Consider the following 18,322-nt stretch of genomic DNA (forward strand, 5'->3'; position numbering starts at 1 on the left):
CTTATCAACCTTCCATTTGGAAAGTGAGAAAGCTGAGGTACAGAGAGATGATGTCACTTAGTCAACTATCCAATGGCAGAGCAGCCCACAAGAATTCAAATGCAGGACTGTGAACTCCAATACCCACCCTTTTCACTGCACTATGCCCCCAAGTTGGGCTCTGTGCTTACATTTCATATTCCACCTGCCTTAGTATTTACTATGAGGCTAAGTATGCTCATTCAATGTTAGCAAATTAAATTGGAACCCGTTCAGCTTTCTCACTAGAGTCATCTCCCCATCCCAAACTGATCTGTATTTATACAATTCTGCCTGCGACAGATGCATTTTTGAAGGGAAAGAAATTTGCATGTGGATCTATAGAAAGAGGTAGATACAGATATACCAATAGCCATTCCATTTGTATGCATCATAACAGGAAGTTGGTGTATTCACAATCTTCTCATTTGGGGTCAGTGAGGTTCTAAGGATAGGTTTTGAACATTTGGAGCAGATTTCTTTGCCTAAATTTGAATGCTAATCTCTTCTCTCCCTAGAAAATTTTTTTATATTGCACGGCTCCTGTGAGTCGGCAAATTTCCATCTGGGGTCCATCTCTGTCACAATTGCATCTTTTTATGCACGACAATGATGATTGGGTTTGAAAACTGCACAATTAAAAAGCAAAAGTTTTTGAATAACACAGAGTCATAGAATGTCCTATTTTTGTATATTCTTGGAATCACAGATTTCATTTCACTCTAGGAATCCTTATTTGTCTACAAAATTCAGAGCTCTAAGAAAACATACCTAAGGAGAACAACTTTCCAGCTTCCTGGCACTGTGAAGCTACAATATCCCAACATTTATGTGGATGTTAGATCCCTGCAGAAAATGCAAAAGGGATACAGAGGATAAAATCTCAAGTTTATTTAATGTTTTAAATTGTATATCCCCTTTAATTGTCAAACTAAATCACATAACCAAAGCCTTAGAATATCTTGCCTTGTTGAGTTTTGGTCCATGTTAGCCCCTTTAAATAAGTAATTTCTTTGTCCCCAATAAAGCTCTGGAGAGGGTATCATTTTCACTATATTATTTGAGAGGAAACTGGAAATCAGAAATGTTCAGCAACTGGTGGAGTGCAGTGGCTCATGCGAGTGGTAATCCTAGCACTCTGGGAGTCCGAGATGGGAGGATTGCTTGAAGTCAGGAGTTTGAAACCAGCCTGAGCAAGAGCAAGACCCTGTCTCTACCAAAAATAGAAAAAATTCTCCAGGTGTGGTGGCATGTGCCTGTGGTCCCAGCTACTTGGGAAGCTGAGGCAGGAGGATTACTTGAGCCCAGGAGTTTGAGGTTGCAGTGAGCTAGGATGACGCCTCTGCACTCTACCAAGGGTGACAGAGCAAGACCCTGTCTCAAAAAGAAAAAAGAAAAAAAAAAGGAAAGTTTGGTAGTAACCCCTTTCTAATACTTATTGCATGGCCCAGTCTGGATTTGAACCTAACTTCAAAGTCTATGTGCCAGAAGTACCATGCACACATATACAGTGAGCAAGAGCAGGGACATTGAGAACTTAAGAATGTTATTCTTTCCTACAAATTCATGGAGTAGGGGAGGATCAAAGGGAGTGAGAAGAGGAAAAGGGAAAAGATCAGGTATTAGTGGAAAATTAGTAAAAGGTTGGGGGAAGAAGAAGACTCAGGAGAAAATGACATTCCATTGAATCGTGTGTGTGAAGTGCATCACTCAGGGACGATGTTTTCTCAGTCTGAACATTTTGAACTATTTCTACACGTCCCATGTTGCTTGTCAGCAGAGATATGAAAGGGATAAATATAACCCTTGGGGTTTCACAGCTTTGCACTTTGAAGAAATCGGCAATCCTTCTCTAGTTATCAAAACCCAGCATTTCTCGTAGTGATGGATGCAGTGTCCCTTGGAATTACTCAAGTGGAGGTAGCAAAGGCTAGAACAAATTGGGGGCTTTTAAAAATTGAAAGCCTGGTTTCATGTGGGTCCAAGCTGCTAACAAGGGATTCCCCCACCCCTCCCCCTTATTGATCAGGGTAACTCCACCAGCACATTCACCTTGAGCCCCGTAGCCTCTTCCTCCCTCAGGTTGGAAGCGGGTTGCTCTCTGCCGGAAGAGAGCACACTTGCTGTTGTGACTTCCACCCATTCATGTAAGACATGATGTCCAAACTATGGAAATGTTCCTTAGAGATGGGTCTTCCAAATGGTCAGAACAACCTTCAGTTTGGGATGTTTTGCTTGGCTCTCTGTCTCCCCAATAGTAAAACCAGATGATCTCCCACTTACAGGTTCAGTTTTGTCCCACCTTGTAGACCAGGTATACCCTGATGACTGAGAGAGCACAGAGTCCTAAGCTGGTGGCTGATAATCATATCAGCATCCATGTCAGCACCTCCCTGACCTTTTGCCTTATCTCCAAACATAGGAAAGAGAGGGGGTGGAAGAAATGACATCAAAAAGGAATATAGATAATTTAATTCCTATTGTGCAGGTCAAGATTACTCCTGCCTTGGGGATGCAGGCGTCACTTGTTCTTGCTCTACCTGGATCACTCTTCCTCTAATACTTTGGCATTTCAGTCTCTCTTATCTGTCTGGTCTCAGGTCAAACGTGACTTCCGTAGAGAGATCTTCCCTGATCACTTAATTCAAAGTGGCTCCCGACTCTGCAGGTCCACTCATCAATGTCGCCCTGTTTTATGGTCTTTGGGGCTCTTACCACAATTTAGAACCATACTGTTTGTTTGCTTCATGTCCATCTCACTATAAGATAAGCTTCCTAGAAGAACTGTATCTTTTTCTTTTCAATGCTGAATAGAATCAATTTGTTGAATAAATGGCTGGTATTGGATTGGTTCCTTACACAGTCCCTGTGACCTCTCTTGGTTTTATGTCTATTTTCTTATGCATGCAAAATAAAAATGATTATTATGTAATCACAGAATACATAGAGCCATGACTTGGGATCACAGTTTTGTACAGCTGGTGTCATGTTATTTTGCAAATTTCATTATATTAAAATGATAACATTGAACAGTACCTCAGCACCCCTTCCCCAACACAAAGTTATGGGCCTGTTTTTTTTTTATTATATATCCTTACAGAATTAAGTCACTTCTTTTTCAGTTTATTGGCATATGATTTTATTAATTCCGGACTTCCCTCTAGAGGTAAACTCTGAGATAAGAATGATTGTGTTCATCTTTGCTTCCTGCTGTATCCATGCTTAGCTTGGTGCCTGGACTGTGGAACTCCCCACATATTTCAACATCTATGAATAAAGGTTGAAGGTAAGAACCCTAACATTTTTCCTGAGCCCCACTTCCAACTGGGTTTTCATTTTTGGCCAGAGCTCTTGCCTCAGTATTCTGAATCCTCACTCCACCCAAGATAGGCATTGACCTTCTATCCTGAACTTTGGAGAAGTCCTGTGCTAGGGGGGATCCCCAGGACCGGAAGCCCAAGGTCCATGCTGTGTCCATACCTTCAGGAACTCTACAGCAAGACTGGAAGATGACAAACTCCATTCACTTTCTTGGACATCCACGTGTTGGCTGTTGCCGGATCTCCCCAAAGCGGACAGCATGCCTGGTGGATACAATGCCCCTGCTCACTGCCGTGCTTTCTGCACCAAAACTCCTCCTGATGAAACGGTTCTGGGCCACAGTAGGCATAAACAGTGCTTCTTCTAAGAAAAGACAATCTGGGCCAGGTACAGTGGCTCACGCCTGTAATCCCAGAACTCTGGGAGGAAGAGGCAGGAGGGTCACTTGAGCCCAGGAGTTCAAGACCAGCCTGGGCAGCATAGTGAGATCCTGTCCCTAGAAAACACATATTTTTAAAAAATTAGCTGGACGTGGTTGTGCATGCCTATAGTCCCAGTTACTCAGGAGACTGAGGCAGGAGGATGGCTTGAGCCCAGGAGTTCAAGGCTGCGGTGAGCCATGATCACACCACTGCGCTACAGCCTGGGCTACAAATTGTAGCAATACCCCATCTCCAAAGGAAAAAAAAAAAAGACAATGCCAGCAACAGTGCTATTTCTTAGCTTTACTAGGAAGAAGAAATTCTCATTTGAAAACATTCAGTTACAAATTAAGAAATATAATTTCCTGTTAGTGATAAACATTCCATAAATATAAATTGAGACAGGAAAATAAGACAGTTTAAAATTCAGTCAATATTGGGGGGGGGCAAGGGCAACATACGTAACCTAAACATCTGTACCCCCATAATATGCTGAAATAAAAAAAAAATTCAGTCAATATTATCTAAAGGTTTTTTATTGAGCCCCTATTAGTAAAAGATTTCTAAATATTACCTATAATGGGTTTATATGTAAATTACATACATGCATACTATAAAACATATCTAATTATATATATCTCTTAAAAGGATGAAATCAAAATGAATAGAAAAGAATTTTCTTCAGTAAAGTATCGTCTTACACACTGCTTGTGCATCTTCAGAAATACACCGACATTCCTCCACAGCTCTACTCCTGGAGGGACAACACACAGGAAAGTTCCAGATACGTTTGCTCTGTTGCTCCTTTTTCTTAAATTTTAAAAAGTTTTAAAATTTTTTGTAAAGACAGGGTCTCTGTATGCTGCCTAGGCTGGTCTCAAACTCCTGGCCTCAAGCAATCCTCCCACCTCAGCCTCCATAAGTGCTGGGATTACACGCGTGAGCTCTGCCGCTGCTGCTCCTTGAAACCACTGTTCACGCTTGCATCGCATTGCAGTTCCTGAGCTGGTGGCCAGGTGGTGACCCCAACCTATCTGTGATGTGAGATTACAGAGGAATTTAGAGAAGCTGACAAGTTCTGTGAATACATATTTTTAACTTAAATGAGGTAAGTTTCGATGTTGTTTCCATTTGACACATAGCGGAACCCAAACAACATCTGGCAGAGAGACAGAGAGAAAGAGAGAGAAAAAGAGAGTGCTTTCATGATCTTTGAGACAGTTATCAGAAAGATCGTAGGAAACTAAGGGGAGATGTGTGTGTGTGTGTGTGTGTGTGTGTGCGTGTCTGTGTATGTGACGTGGCAGCTTGGTCATGAGTAAGCAAGGCACGTTTCATAGGCAGCATGTGTTCAATAAAACCTTTGTACACATGCCAAAATTTAGCCTGCCAGTGATTTTCATGGATTGTGCTAGCCAATGTTATTAGCAAATTGTGTAGTTAACTTAGCGCAAGAGTTTTATTGCAACAATATATTTGGTACTTATATGTCAGAAAGTTTTTGATACTCAACCCCCGCAAGCCTTTTGAACAGAGAAATTGGATTTTTAAAAGCATGTTTACAGTTAACAGGAATTATCACTACCCTGTAAATTCAGTATGGGGAGCAGCCCATCAGCTTCATTTTTAATTAGTTGTAGCGATTTCTTTTTTTCCTCCCAGGAAGGAACCATGAACCTAGATCCAATCTATCATTCCGGTTCAGAAATATGTCATTTTTCTCTTTGACTATAATGCCTCCCAGCTGCCCCCTTCTGCCCTAAGCCCAAACCAGTCTCAAATGGCTACGTTCAGTTGGGGAGACATTCCCAGTCTGACACTTTGGTATTGGTGTTAGGCTAAATGCTGAGGATGGCATGAAATAGCCAGTGAGAAATGAAAATGCCCCAGTGACAACACAAGAGAATACTCTATTATCTGAGATAGTAACTGCAAAGGAATAAAATACTGGACCCACCAAATGTGTGCTCCATCAGGCTCCATAATTTTGTGATTACCCTCTATGATACAATCACAAAGGCAGGGTTTCATTTCCCCCTAAATACTGTGCATATAATAATGACTTTCAAGATTTCACAGCATGAACCTATGATATTCAAAGACCAATAAATTACTATTGATAATTTAAGAGAGCCTGAGTTTGGTAAAAGTGACTTTAAAGGATTTTGAGTTTGAACATGGCTCCAATGAGACCACAGATTTGACTGAGTTCTTCTTTTACCTACCAGAGCAACAGTGTCCCACAAAACAGCAAGATTGGACCAGCTATCAAAAAGAAAAGCAATTTTTCAAGGATATTTTCTGGTCAGACTGGAATTTTAGGGTGGTTCTGAAACAGAATATATTGTGGACATTGGTAAGTCATAACTTTTTTGCCCTTCCAGTCATCTTATGGCAAGGTTAAGGGGATGTGTTTGTTTTTTCCTCAACATGTACGTTTTTCTCTCAACATGTACGTTTCCCTCATGTAGAATAGTCGTGGTCTATCTGAGCAAAATAACAATGCCAGAACTTTATTTTGTCTAAGAAAAAAAAGAAAAGAAAGAATACTGTCATCAAGTAAGCTTAGAACTTAGGCCGGGCAAACAATTAAAACTTACTTGAAAATATACGAGTATTTTCAACATCGCTTAAGCATACAGATGCTCTGAATGAACATCAGAATTACTGAAATGAACATTTTTACACACACGTTTCTGTATTTATGTACACAACAACATAATAATATATAACATTATATTATCAATATAAATATGTGATATGTTAATAGTGTTTTTAAAATGCAAGAAACAAACATAAATATGTAATATTTATGGTAATATATTATCATTGTAATAAGGTATAAAGATAGAAAATTATAAAGAAGACAAGAATTATCCTTTAACCCACTACCTGCCAATAACCACTATTAGCTTTTCTAGTGCAGACTAGAAAGTTTTGTTTCCTAATTTTTTCTCCCTCACCATTACGATGTAATCCCTTGAGCATGCTTCATTTTAATAGCTGCATAATATACCAATGTGTGGATACACCATAATTTATTTAACCAATACTTGTAGTTCAACATGTATCTTTGTTATTTAATTTCATCTTACGTTACAAGGAAAAATTTTAACTGACATCTCTTTTATCTATATTTTAGATATTGCTTAGGATAGATACCTAGGAATGTAATTACTTGACCAAAGAGTATGGACCAGAGATTTTTAAGGCTCTTGATTAATAATGCTAAATTGCCTTCAACAACAACAAAGTAATTTCAGGTGCAAGAATAATTATTTGAGGGGGTGAGATCATATAAAAAACATTCTAAATATTTGAATCAATAGTTCTACTACCTAAAACTTTAATAAAAACAGGGAAAGTGGGAGGAGAAAAGGAAAGAAGGAGGGAAGCTGGAAGTATTTGAATTTCTTGAACATTTACATTTATCAACTCACTTTACAATGAATTGCTCTGCTGAAGATACAGCATATTTGCTGACAAGTTAAAACAGCCAATTAAGAAGCAGAGTCAAAATGATTTGTTAACCTTACCTGATCATTCATTTTTAGTGAAAATATTTGGAGCAACTTCCAACCACTAAATTGGTGGTTCTTGATCTTTTTATGATTGTGAATATGATAATATGATGAAAGCTATAGATTTTCTTAGAAAATGCACATACACACAGAATTTTGCTTCTATTATCAGGAATCCACAGATGCCCAAGATGCCCATCCCATAGTCTCTTTAGGTATTTAGAGACTTTTGGTTAAGAAACAATCATTAGCTCATCTTCAAAACATTTTGAAAGAGAAACAAATCATAGCAACCTTTAAAGACCACATGTGAAGATCTTACTGCTTAGCATTCACAGAATCATCAAATGGTATTACTGGGGGGAAAATTATAGAGATATCTAGTCAAGTGGGTCTCCACATTTTGGGGGAAACAGATTGCTCTGAGAACTTGATGAAAGCAAGGGACCTTTTTCCCAGGAGAAAATATTCACAGATACAATCAGCCACCACTTTGGCATAGCACACCTGAGTTCAGGTGGTAAATTCAAGGATATTCTTAATCCTCTCCTCAATATCTACAGATTCCAGGCTGGGAGCCCTTGAATTCCATTCCCACCACCACTACCTCAATTTTACACATGAGAAAGGTAAAGCGAAGAGTAGTTGTTATCCCTACTCCTAAAAGGGATACGAAAGCATTGCTAACAATGCTGGCACTATAATCTGTATTTCCTGATCTCCCAGTTGGTACCATTTTAGACCTATTTTATAGAACTGAAAATTGAAATTCAAAGAGGGAAAATTGCTTATCACAATCATGTATTACGTGATAAACACAGAACCAGAATTGACTGACTACATTTCCAGACTCTTAATATTTTAGGTATGTCTGTTCTCTCTACAAAGAAGAAAACACTTTTGTATTTGGGAATACAAACTTTGGGAATAGATCAGTTAACTATAGGTGGTAAAGTTATTTAACTCAATCAAATAATGTGCTTTCACTGAAATACTTTGTGATTAATTATAGAAATTCCATGTTTAAGAGCTAAACAGGTATATTTGAATACTTGGGTATTCACTGTGCAGATACTACCTTCTCAACATGCTTATCCAATTAGCATTGGCAAATATGAACAGATTTTCTATTCAGAGTTTTCCCTTTTGCACTATAAATTTTGACACTTCCAGTTGTGAAGTTGACAGTAATCATCTCATTTAATTTTTGAGTGTGCAATGTCTGTAACTAGTAAACTTCTTTAAGTAAATTGAATATTTCTCTTTGGAATCCCCTCAGGCCTGCTAATTTGAAAAACGTATAAAAGAAAGATGTAAAAATCTCATGAGGTCTTTTACATATCCTAGTTTCCAATTTGGTGACATGCCAGTGGAATAGCACGAATTGTCAGGAAGTCCACCTTCCTGAAGCCAGCATATCCATGGATACGTAGACAAACAGACCCACTGGCGTCCCTGCCCCTTACCGCTAGCTGTTTGGTCACATCATTGTTCTCAGAACCACTGGACACAACTGAGTCAAGTGGTAGCTGGCCACTGGGTTGTTGTTTTCTGGGCCTATTAGAAAAATAAAGGTTGGCACTTATTAAATGAGCTTCCTCTCACATGTTGATAATTCTGCAAATTTTGTGTTTATAATCCCTTGTTTTATCTTCCAAGAGAAAGCTGAATTCCAGCCTAGTGAATCATTACACAGAGGGATACATTAAAATTCAAAACTATGTCAGGGTATCCAGGGTTAAGAAGTCATGGTGGGGAGCAAAATGGTCATCCCCAATTGAGCCTGAGTTTCTTTATCTTTACACACTCTCTTCTTCTGCCAGAAATACCTAAGAATTTTGTTTTCTCAAATGGCCACTTTCTGTCACTTATGCCATGAAAACTGTGACAGTCCATGCACCAAAGATAACTTTTGTGTCCGTTTCAGAACTAATGTGACATAGGGTGGTGAAGTACTTCTCAGGACTATATCAGTAGTCAGCTAAAGGAGGAGAAAAATGAAGACAAGTTTTAAGAACAAGGAAGGACCCTTTAGTTCAGTTTAGAAGCTGTTTATCTTGCTATGAATTACCTGAACTGGCCACTAGTATTTTTTTTATCAACAATATGCTTCTTTCTACAAAAATTATTGGCACATACCATCTAACCCTACCTAGAATTGACCCTAATTAAGTGGAAGGATCATCAGACCACTGATGAAGAGAGACAACCTTTTGGTCTAATATTTTGCTTCACCAGATTATATAATCTTTGGTGAACCTTTTGCTGTACATAGAAAGGGAAAAAAGAAGATAACCTTTCCATGCTGTGGATATACTTGTCACAGTATGTCAGACTTCTGGTTATTTCAGCTAAGACAGACAATGGAGTGGAAAATATCAAGTAGTCAAATCAGCCAAGGTTTGAATTCCAGCTAAGTATCCCAGCTAAGTGATACTCCTGGATGAACTGTTTATCTTGATGGAGCTTACACTAACTCATCTGAAAATTGAAGACAGCAAAATTTCTCCAGTGGATTTTTGTGAGGCTTCAGCGAGAAAACACAGGGGACCTGGCACATAGTAGGCAGAGAATAAATGATAGCTATTCCCAGTAACACAATGTTAATAAGATTATAATTTTTCCATTTTCATATAAACTTATGATATATTACAGACTGAAATATGGCAGAACTGAAATAACGGATTTAAGTCCCAATAGACTTTTGTCTTTGTTTTTGTTTTTGTTTTATTTTTGTGGGTTTTTTTTTAACTCCAGAATATTATGGGGGTACAAATATTTAGGTTACATATATTGCCTTTGCCCTGCTTGAGTTAGAGCTACAAGCACGTCCATCCCCCCAACAGTGCGCACCACACCCATTAGGTGTGAATATACCCATCCCTTCCTACCCCCTCCCACCTGCCCGACATCCAATGAATGTTAATATCATGTGTGCACCTAAGTGTTGTTCAATTAATACCAATTTGACAGTAAGTACATGTGGTGCTTGTTTTTCCATTCTTGTGATCCAAGTCCCAATGCACTTAAGTCCCAAGTGAGAGAGAACCCTAAGATTTTCCAAAAGATCAGAGAGTTACCCTGAAGACTTATACAAGTCGGCCTTAACTTCATACTACAAATGGGCAGGTCAAGGTGGAATTCTGGGGGAGATCTCTAAAATGATGATGTTAAGAAAAAGCAGTTCTGAGAAGTACTTCTCCACTCTATTTCAAGTAAGTTTTGAAATGGACACTAAAGTTATCTTTGGTGTATTGACAAACACAGTTTTCATAGCATGGATGACAGATAGTGGCTATTTAACAAAATAGACCCCATACCTATATTTATCTAACAGAAAAGTAGAAAGTATACAAAGAAAAATTTGTAACATATCATCTCATCTCAGTAATTAGCTAAGGTGACAAATTATTTTAAAGAAATAATAAGATGTCACCTAATTTCTTTGTGACAAAGGAGAAATAAATAATTTCGTTTATTTAATTGCTGAAAAAACATCCACTCCTTTTTCAACTAAAAAAATACTAAAATGTAAGTTTTAGAGAAAATATTTTCCATTAGAATAACAGTGTAGGGTGGTTCACACTAGGACTCAAACACAGTCATTCATTTGAGCTTAGTAACTTTCCATATAATCATGCTTAATATATATTTTTTAGTTGTTCAGATACTACTGTATGAACATATGTATATTTCCAAATTCTAATAAAATAACTATAAAATATGATTTAAGACATATGTCTTCTCTCTTTTCTTTAAAAAATACATAGGTAATATAAATTGGAGCATGGGTTTGTAGAAGCCTGTGTACATTTTATTCAAAAAATAAAGTTAAAATAGCCAGGTGACCCTTGAAACAAGGGTTTTGTGACACCCCCAAGAGACATGGGTTACCTTAGAATTCAGCCTCTCCAGCCCTGAGCCGGAAACCTTGGGCAATCCAGGTGGCTCTTAATGTGATCTTAGAGCTGGTGGGCCTAATTAGCTCAATTTCTCCATCCGTTGGTGAGGTTGCTGCTCTAGGCATCATGGACCACAATGTGCATGGTCCACATGAAGCAAAGACTAGAAACAATGATCTGAGTAGTTCAAGAAAATCTAGTGGAAACCTTGCCTCCCCCATCACCCAGTTCTAATTTATGAATTCATTTATGCAAAGTCTATCAAAAAGTTGAGTCTGATTCCAGTTCAGAATTAAAGAGGACACTTGTATGAAAACAGGTGTTTTATGCCATCACCATCGTCTTCATCAATGTCAGCATCATCACTGCATTAGTCAACAGGATGGACAGATATATAGGTAGGTAGGTAGGTGGAGATAGAAATATATAAAAAGGGATTTAGTATAGGAATTGGCTCATGTGATTTTGGAAGCCGAGAACTCCCGCAATCTGCCACCTGCAAGCTGGAGAACAAGGAAAGCCAGTGAGTAATCCAGTCTGAATCCAAAGGCCCAAGAACCAGGAGAGCCAATGGCGAAACTCTCACTCCAAGGCTGAAGGCCTGGGAACCTGGGGAGCTGCTGGTAAGTCCTGGAATCTGCAGGCCTGAGATCCCGGAGCTCTGATGTGCAAGGGCAGGAGAAGGTGGATGTCCCAGGTCCAGGAGAGAGAACAAACTTGCTTTTCCCGTGCCTTTTTGCTCTATCCCAATGCTCAACAGATTGGATGGTGCCCATTCACACTGGGTGAGCCGAGATCTTTCTTACTCAGTCCATTGATTCAAATGCCAGTCTCTTTTAGAAACACCCTCACAGACATATCCAGAAATAATGCCTTACCAACTATCTGGGTATCCCTTAGCCCAGTCAAGTTGACACCTAATTAACCATCACAATCATCATCCTTATTAGCTGTCTACTGCATGCCAGAAATTGTGCTAACTCTTCCCATACATTACACTAAGTAGCTCTCAAAACCTTGGTATAAGGTAAATATTCCCATTATGATCAAGAAGAAACCAATATTCAAAAAGAGCCTTTTTGTATTTTATAGTCTAGTACAAGATATAGATACTGTTGTCCTTTTTTATGCAAATTTATTTTGTTTCATTTTGCCACTTGTTCCAGAAACATGCATGGAATACCTTCCACTTACTGGCCACATCGAGGCCTTATAGAATAAGGACTCACTCTACAATCTGCTAAACCAGATTTACTTCCCAGCTCTAATGATTATATACCTAGAGATTGACTTTGGGCATGTAGCTGCTTAACCATTCTGAGTTTTATGTCTTCCATTTAAAGATGAGGAAACTAATATCTACTTTATAATAAATATATAGTGCCTAAAATAAAGTATGATAAAATTCAGTAAATCAGCTTTGTTATTATTTGCTTTTCTTGTGATTGAAAATCCAGCTATCTTTAAGAAAGAAAAGACATGATTGTTGACTATCTTAAGAAATTTTACAAAATACAGCTAATTTTTATTCACTTGATTAAAAACAATAGACAGATCCCTGTGGTAACTTTGAACGAGTTTGTCTCAAAATCAATCAGCCCAGTGCCTTTAGAGATGTCCCAGTTCAAACGAGGCCAGAAGTCAGCACTCTGACCGTCCCTCCGTGTGAGAGCAGCAATTCTGCCCCTGAGTGCCCTGCTCGCTCCCCAGGGGCCTGTCCACACTGCTCCACTGTGAATCTTCCCAATTCTGAAAGAAAAAAGGAAAAAGATCAGAATTTGTCTCCCTCGAGGGAAGAAGCAAGAAGTCCAGTTGTAGGTCTTTTGCCTTTTAAAGTGCAAAAAATGCATATTTTTTGAGAATATGTTTTTGCCAATTTGTACTTGGAAAGGCATAAATGTATAAAAAGGGAATTTCCTTTTCTCTGAATAATTAGGAGAAAAAAATGTAGCTTTCAGACAGGGCACATCTGCTTCAGTTTTTCAGTTGTGTATTTAAAGGAAAGGGTGCCAAAAGAAACCAATCCTTTTTGCGCACCCACTATATGCTGGAGCCCTTATTCGCTGTGATATACATAAACTTTACATACAATCTTGTATGAAAGGCATTATTGTAATTTTCATGTGATAACAACAGCAATGCTTATTTCTATTATATTGGTGGTAATTTTATTTGTAAATAAATGTATTTGCATTTATTTGTAATTCAGACTTGTAATAAGAAAGCGTTTGACATGGCTCATCCTTATCTTAAAGATGAGGAAACTCAAAGAGCTCAAATTCCTTGCCTTGTCAGATGGACCATCCAAAGAAAGAACTTCTACCTCTGCCCAAAGCTGATCTTCCATTTTCTCTTCCAAGCCTGTGTCTTCTGGGTTTTTGGAGACTCATAGATTAGCTTTTTACTCTCCCTTATTGCAAACATCCCCCTTTTTGCTGAGTCTTTTCTTTCCCCCAACCTAGAAATAGGCTAAGGTTGTGACTCTACTATTTAGAATGGGGGAAATAAAATCCTACGACGTCATAAAGAAATAAGTACAAATTCTCTCTCCCTTCACAGTCAAACTTTTTGGAAAAAAGTCAGCACTTCTTCAGTCCTTCAGTTCTCATCCTGCTGAATCTGACCAGCATGGCACTAATGCATGAAAACTCTTCTCACCGAGACACGGCTGACTTCCCGATCCAAATGGATCCGGCACTTTTCAATCCCAGACTTATTTGACTGCTCTCAGATTCTCAAACTGTCATTCACTTTTTCTCCTCCTTGGGCTTCCATGACGTGGAACCTTTTTGTTTTTCTCCCAATTTTCTGACCATTCTTCCTCTATTTCTTAGATGCCTCTTCCTCATTTTCTTTCTTTCTTCTTCTTCTTCTTCTTCTTCTTCTTCTTCTTCTTCTTCTTCTTCTTCTTCTTCTTCTTCATCTATTGATGTTTCTCTGGATTCTCTCTTTTTCTTCTTTTTTTTCTTTTCATCTACTAATCTCTATTTTATTCTTTACCAGAATTTCACCTCCCTGGAGTCATCATACTGATGACCCCTTTTTCTTCCTCTCTAGCAAGTATAGTGTAAGGGTTCAGAATGCAGACTCAGAACCAAAACTGTTAGGTTTATCTTATGGCTCCATTACCTTCTAACCACGTAACCATAGGAAATTCACTTACCCTCTCTAGTTGAAATTTTCTCATCTGTAAAATGGGTATAATTTCATTGTGCTAAGTGTTTAATGAGTTAAAATATGCAAAGCACTTAGAAATTTCTGGTACATAATAAAAACTGCCAGAAATCCAATTCTATGTTTAAGACAACTTACTGTCCCAAATGCTCCAAAATTTTATCCGAAGCTGAATTCATCATCTTCTTAACATAAAACTTTTCCTTCTGGCGGCTTTCTCTGAACTATTTGGATGATTGTTTGCCAGATACGAAGTCAGAACCCGGTTGTTTACTGGGACTTTTTCCCTCTCCTTCCTCTCCGTCTTTCAACAGTTACCAAGTCCTACTATTTTTAATATTGAATTTCCCTCCAATCTGCCTCCTGATCACTGCCCTAATGCAGGTCCTCATTTTTGATGTGTGTGTTGTGTACACTGGAGGAGTGGGGTCTGGGCTATTGCATGTAATGTCTCTGTGACTCGTTCCAATCTTCCAGTACATTATTCACTTGACACTCAGAAGAAACAAACACATTCATGTCACTCCTCTGCTTAAATCCTTTCAGCAGCTTTAATATAATGACCACACTTTCTGCATGGCTTACAAGGCCCTTCTTCACCTACACACTGTTCTCTCTTTCCAGTTTACACTCCTACCAACGTCCCACAATTCAGTCAAACTCAACTACTTGCATTTGTTGATTCATGTTGTCTTTCAAATCCCTTTTTGCTACTTGCAGTGCAGGCTTCAATTAGAGGCTTTTAAGTACAGAACTCAATTAAAAAGTTTTAAATCTGTAAAATAAAAATAAATTCGAATAAAAGGAAGCCAAAAATCTTTATGGCTTCTTACAATATTTTCATTAATTCTCCCCCATTTACAAATAACTTCTCTTAAAAACACATCTTCCCTTTTCCCTCTCTTTAGAGATTTATTCACATTGTTTTTTTTTTTTTGAGATAGAGTCTCATCTGTCACCCTAGCTAGAGTACACTTGTGTCATGATAGCTCACTGCAGCCTCAAACTCCTGGGCTCTAGCAATCCTCCTTCCTCAGCCTCCCAAGTAGCAAGAACTACATGTGTGTGCCACAATGCCAGGCTAATTTTTTGTATTTTTTTAATAAATACAGAGCCTTGCTTTTGTTCAGAGCTGATCTCGAACTCCTCACCTCAAACAATCGTCCTGCCTCAGCCTCCTAGTGCTAGAATTACAGGCATGAGCCACCAGGCACAGCCATTTATTCATATTTATTGCTCTGTTTAGCAACCCCTCTTCCAATGCTATTTTAAAACACCCTGAGTTTGGATATTGCAATAATGAATCTAATTTGGTAATAACAATCACTAATATATTGATTTTAAAAATATAACAATGAATAGTGTCATCAGGGTGACTTTCATACTTTTCTGTTTGCATGCATGTGTGCATATGTGCATTTGTATTTTCTGGATTTTCTGTCCTATACATTTATCACGTTTATAATAAGAAAAATATGTCCAAAGATGAAACAATTACCAAGAAGTCAACAACTTATAATACGAATTGGACTCTACATATGTGTTTTCTTAGCATAAAACGCTTTGAGTTAAGTGCTACTAAATGCAAATATGAAGATACCTGCTAGTTGAATGGGTACCTTAATACAGACCTCCTGGGGATTTGCTAGATTCTTGCCAGATGTAACTTTTAGATTTTCCCTCCAGCCTACACAGTGCAACCATTGGTGAAACACATACTAGAATCAACCATATGACTTTGGAACTCTCTCAGAATCAGTGTTGATAGAAATACGTTTGAACTTAACTCTTTTTAACAAGATTTGAGGAATCTTCCCACATCTCACTATGCGTAATTGTGAGTTTTTCATTCTTGGCTTCAAGTACACAGGATTTCTCTGTCTTTTCTTTTCCCAACCAATCCCCTGGCTTTGTCTCCACATCTCCCTATTTGTCTTTATGAGTGCTACTGCTTTGTTTATAGTATAGGTGACAAGACACAAACCAGGATTTGGAGAGAGTGAGTGGGATGGGGCTGATTTCAGCTGCCTTTTAGGAAATGTTCTATAACTTCAGCATTTGCATCTGGCATTTTGTAGCTCGTTGCCCCCTCATCATATGCTTTGTGTGAATTCCAGTCAGATGACTCATTCTGACATGGGAGTTCTTTGCTTCTTTTACTCTGCAAAAATGTGAGAGAATGAGGGGAGAAGGGTCTCATTCCTTCTGATTTTTCTAAGCAATCTTTATTTTTTCCCATAGCTGTGGAAGAGATTTTCCGATGAGAAATGTTGCAGTTATGACATAACAATTCCATGTTTCACAACCCAACTCTTGTTGCTCTTTTTTTTTTTTTTCCTATTTCTCACAATTCAAAGTAAATTGTCAGATCACTAGCACAATTAAGGCTCTGGAAAAAGGAAAACTGCATATTATGGCCTTGATAACCCTTCATGGAGAACAAGTAGCCCCTTTGCCACAAATTCCAATTTTAGAGTTGGATTCAACAATAATAGTGAATAGAAGAAACACAGGAAAGTAGATATGTGTTTTAAAATCATCCACGACCAGAAATGTTTATCTAGAAACATTACTCTCTGGCAAGATGTCTTTCATCTCCTCTTTGCATGTATTCCAGTTAGGGCAGAATAGCCTTATCTATTATCTAAGTACTTTTACAAACTTATTTTGGAAAGGTCTCCTTGGTCACACGTACCTTAAGCTAGAGAGGAAGGCAGCTGATTGCATATTTTTTTTAACTGAAATAGATTCTGTAGAACAATGCAAATTATATTTGTACCATTGCTTGTGAAGATAGATTAAGATAAACGAAATTGTCACATCCAATGGGATCGGGATTGAAAGTTTCTTTGTTTAGGGGGCAATGCACATATTTCATCATTCCAATGAAGCAATGTGCAAAAGGTAAAAGTTAAATTGCTAACTGTGTGATCTGTCCAGAGGTTAAATATTTTGAATTAACATACTAGTGTCTGTACACAGTCTGATTTTAAGAAAGTACATAAAAGTCATGATGTGTAATTCTTCACTTGCAGAGGTGCTATAATAGATAAAATCACTAGGAAGTTTTCACATCTACATGTTGCCTCTCTATTCTTCCTAATATATCTCAAATCCATACCCTATTTCTACCTTCATTTCCATTGTCATTGGTTTAGAACTTCACCATCTTTTATTAACAGACCTCTATTTTGCCATCTTGCCTCCAGTCAAACTTCTCCAGCTCTTTTTTACAACCATTCAACTTCCCCCTGCCTGACTTAATTCAGCAAATTAGTGAGAATTGCTTTAATCGACAGTGACAAAAAACTCAATTTAAAAGCATCTAAATTTAAAAATGGAATTCTTTGAGTTGTGCAAATATGGAGTGCAAATGGTTAATATTGATATGGCTCTCAAACTCATGTAGCAGGATATAATCAGGACTGTATTACTCTCTTTGTTTATTGACCTTGGTTAATTACACTTGCTTAATTTCTCAGACAGAATCTCTTTGATGCAAGGACAAGAAATCTGATGCAAAATTCCAGCCTGCCAAACCACCCCATTAGAAAAAGAAGAGGTCTCCTTAATATATTTGGGGAAAAATGACTTGGGAAAGATTATGGTTAGCCCACTTGGGTAATGTTCTATCCTTGAATATTTAAATGTTATGTCCAGGAGCTGGGAACTCTTCAAATGGTTAAATTTGGTTCGAAAGCCCAGAACTCTATCAAATGTCCAGTACACAATAAAAAATGAATATGCACATAAAGTAACAATATACAATGTGAAAAAAACACAGCAAAAACAACTGTCAATAAAAACAATCACACAGGTGTTCCAGGTATTGGCATTATAAAGCACACAGTTTAAAAATAACTGTATTTATTATGTTTGAGGAGATAAAAGACATACTGGAAAATCTAGGTAAAGAGTCTCAAATAATAAAAACAACCAAATAAAAATAGGAATTGCACTTATA

Source organism: Propithecus coquereli, unplaced genomic scaffold, assembly GCF_000956105.1.
Source record: "Propithecus coquereli isolate 6110/MARCELLA unplaced genomic scaffold, Pcoq_1.0 Scaffold20, whole genome shotgun sequence".
NCBI classification, from domain to species: domain Eukaryota; kingdom Metazoa; phylum Chordata; class Mammalia; order Primates; family Indriidae; genus Propithecus; species Propithecus coquereli.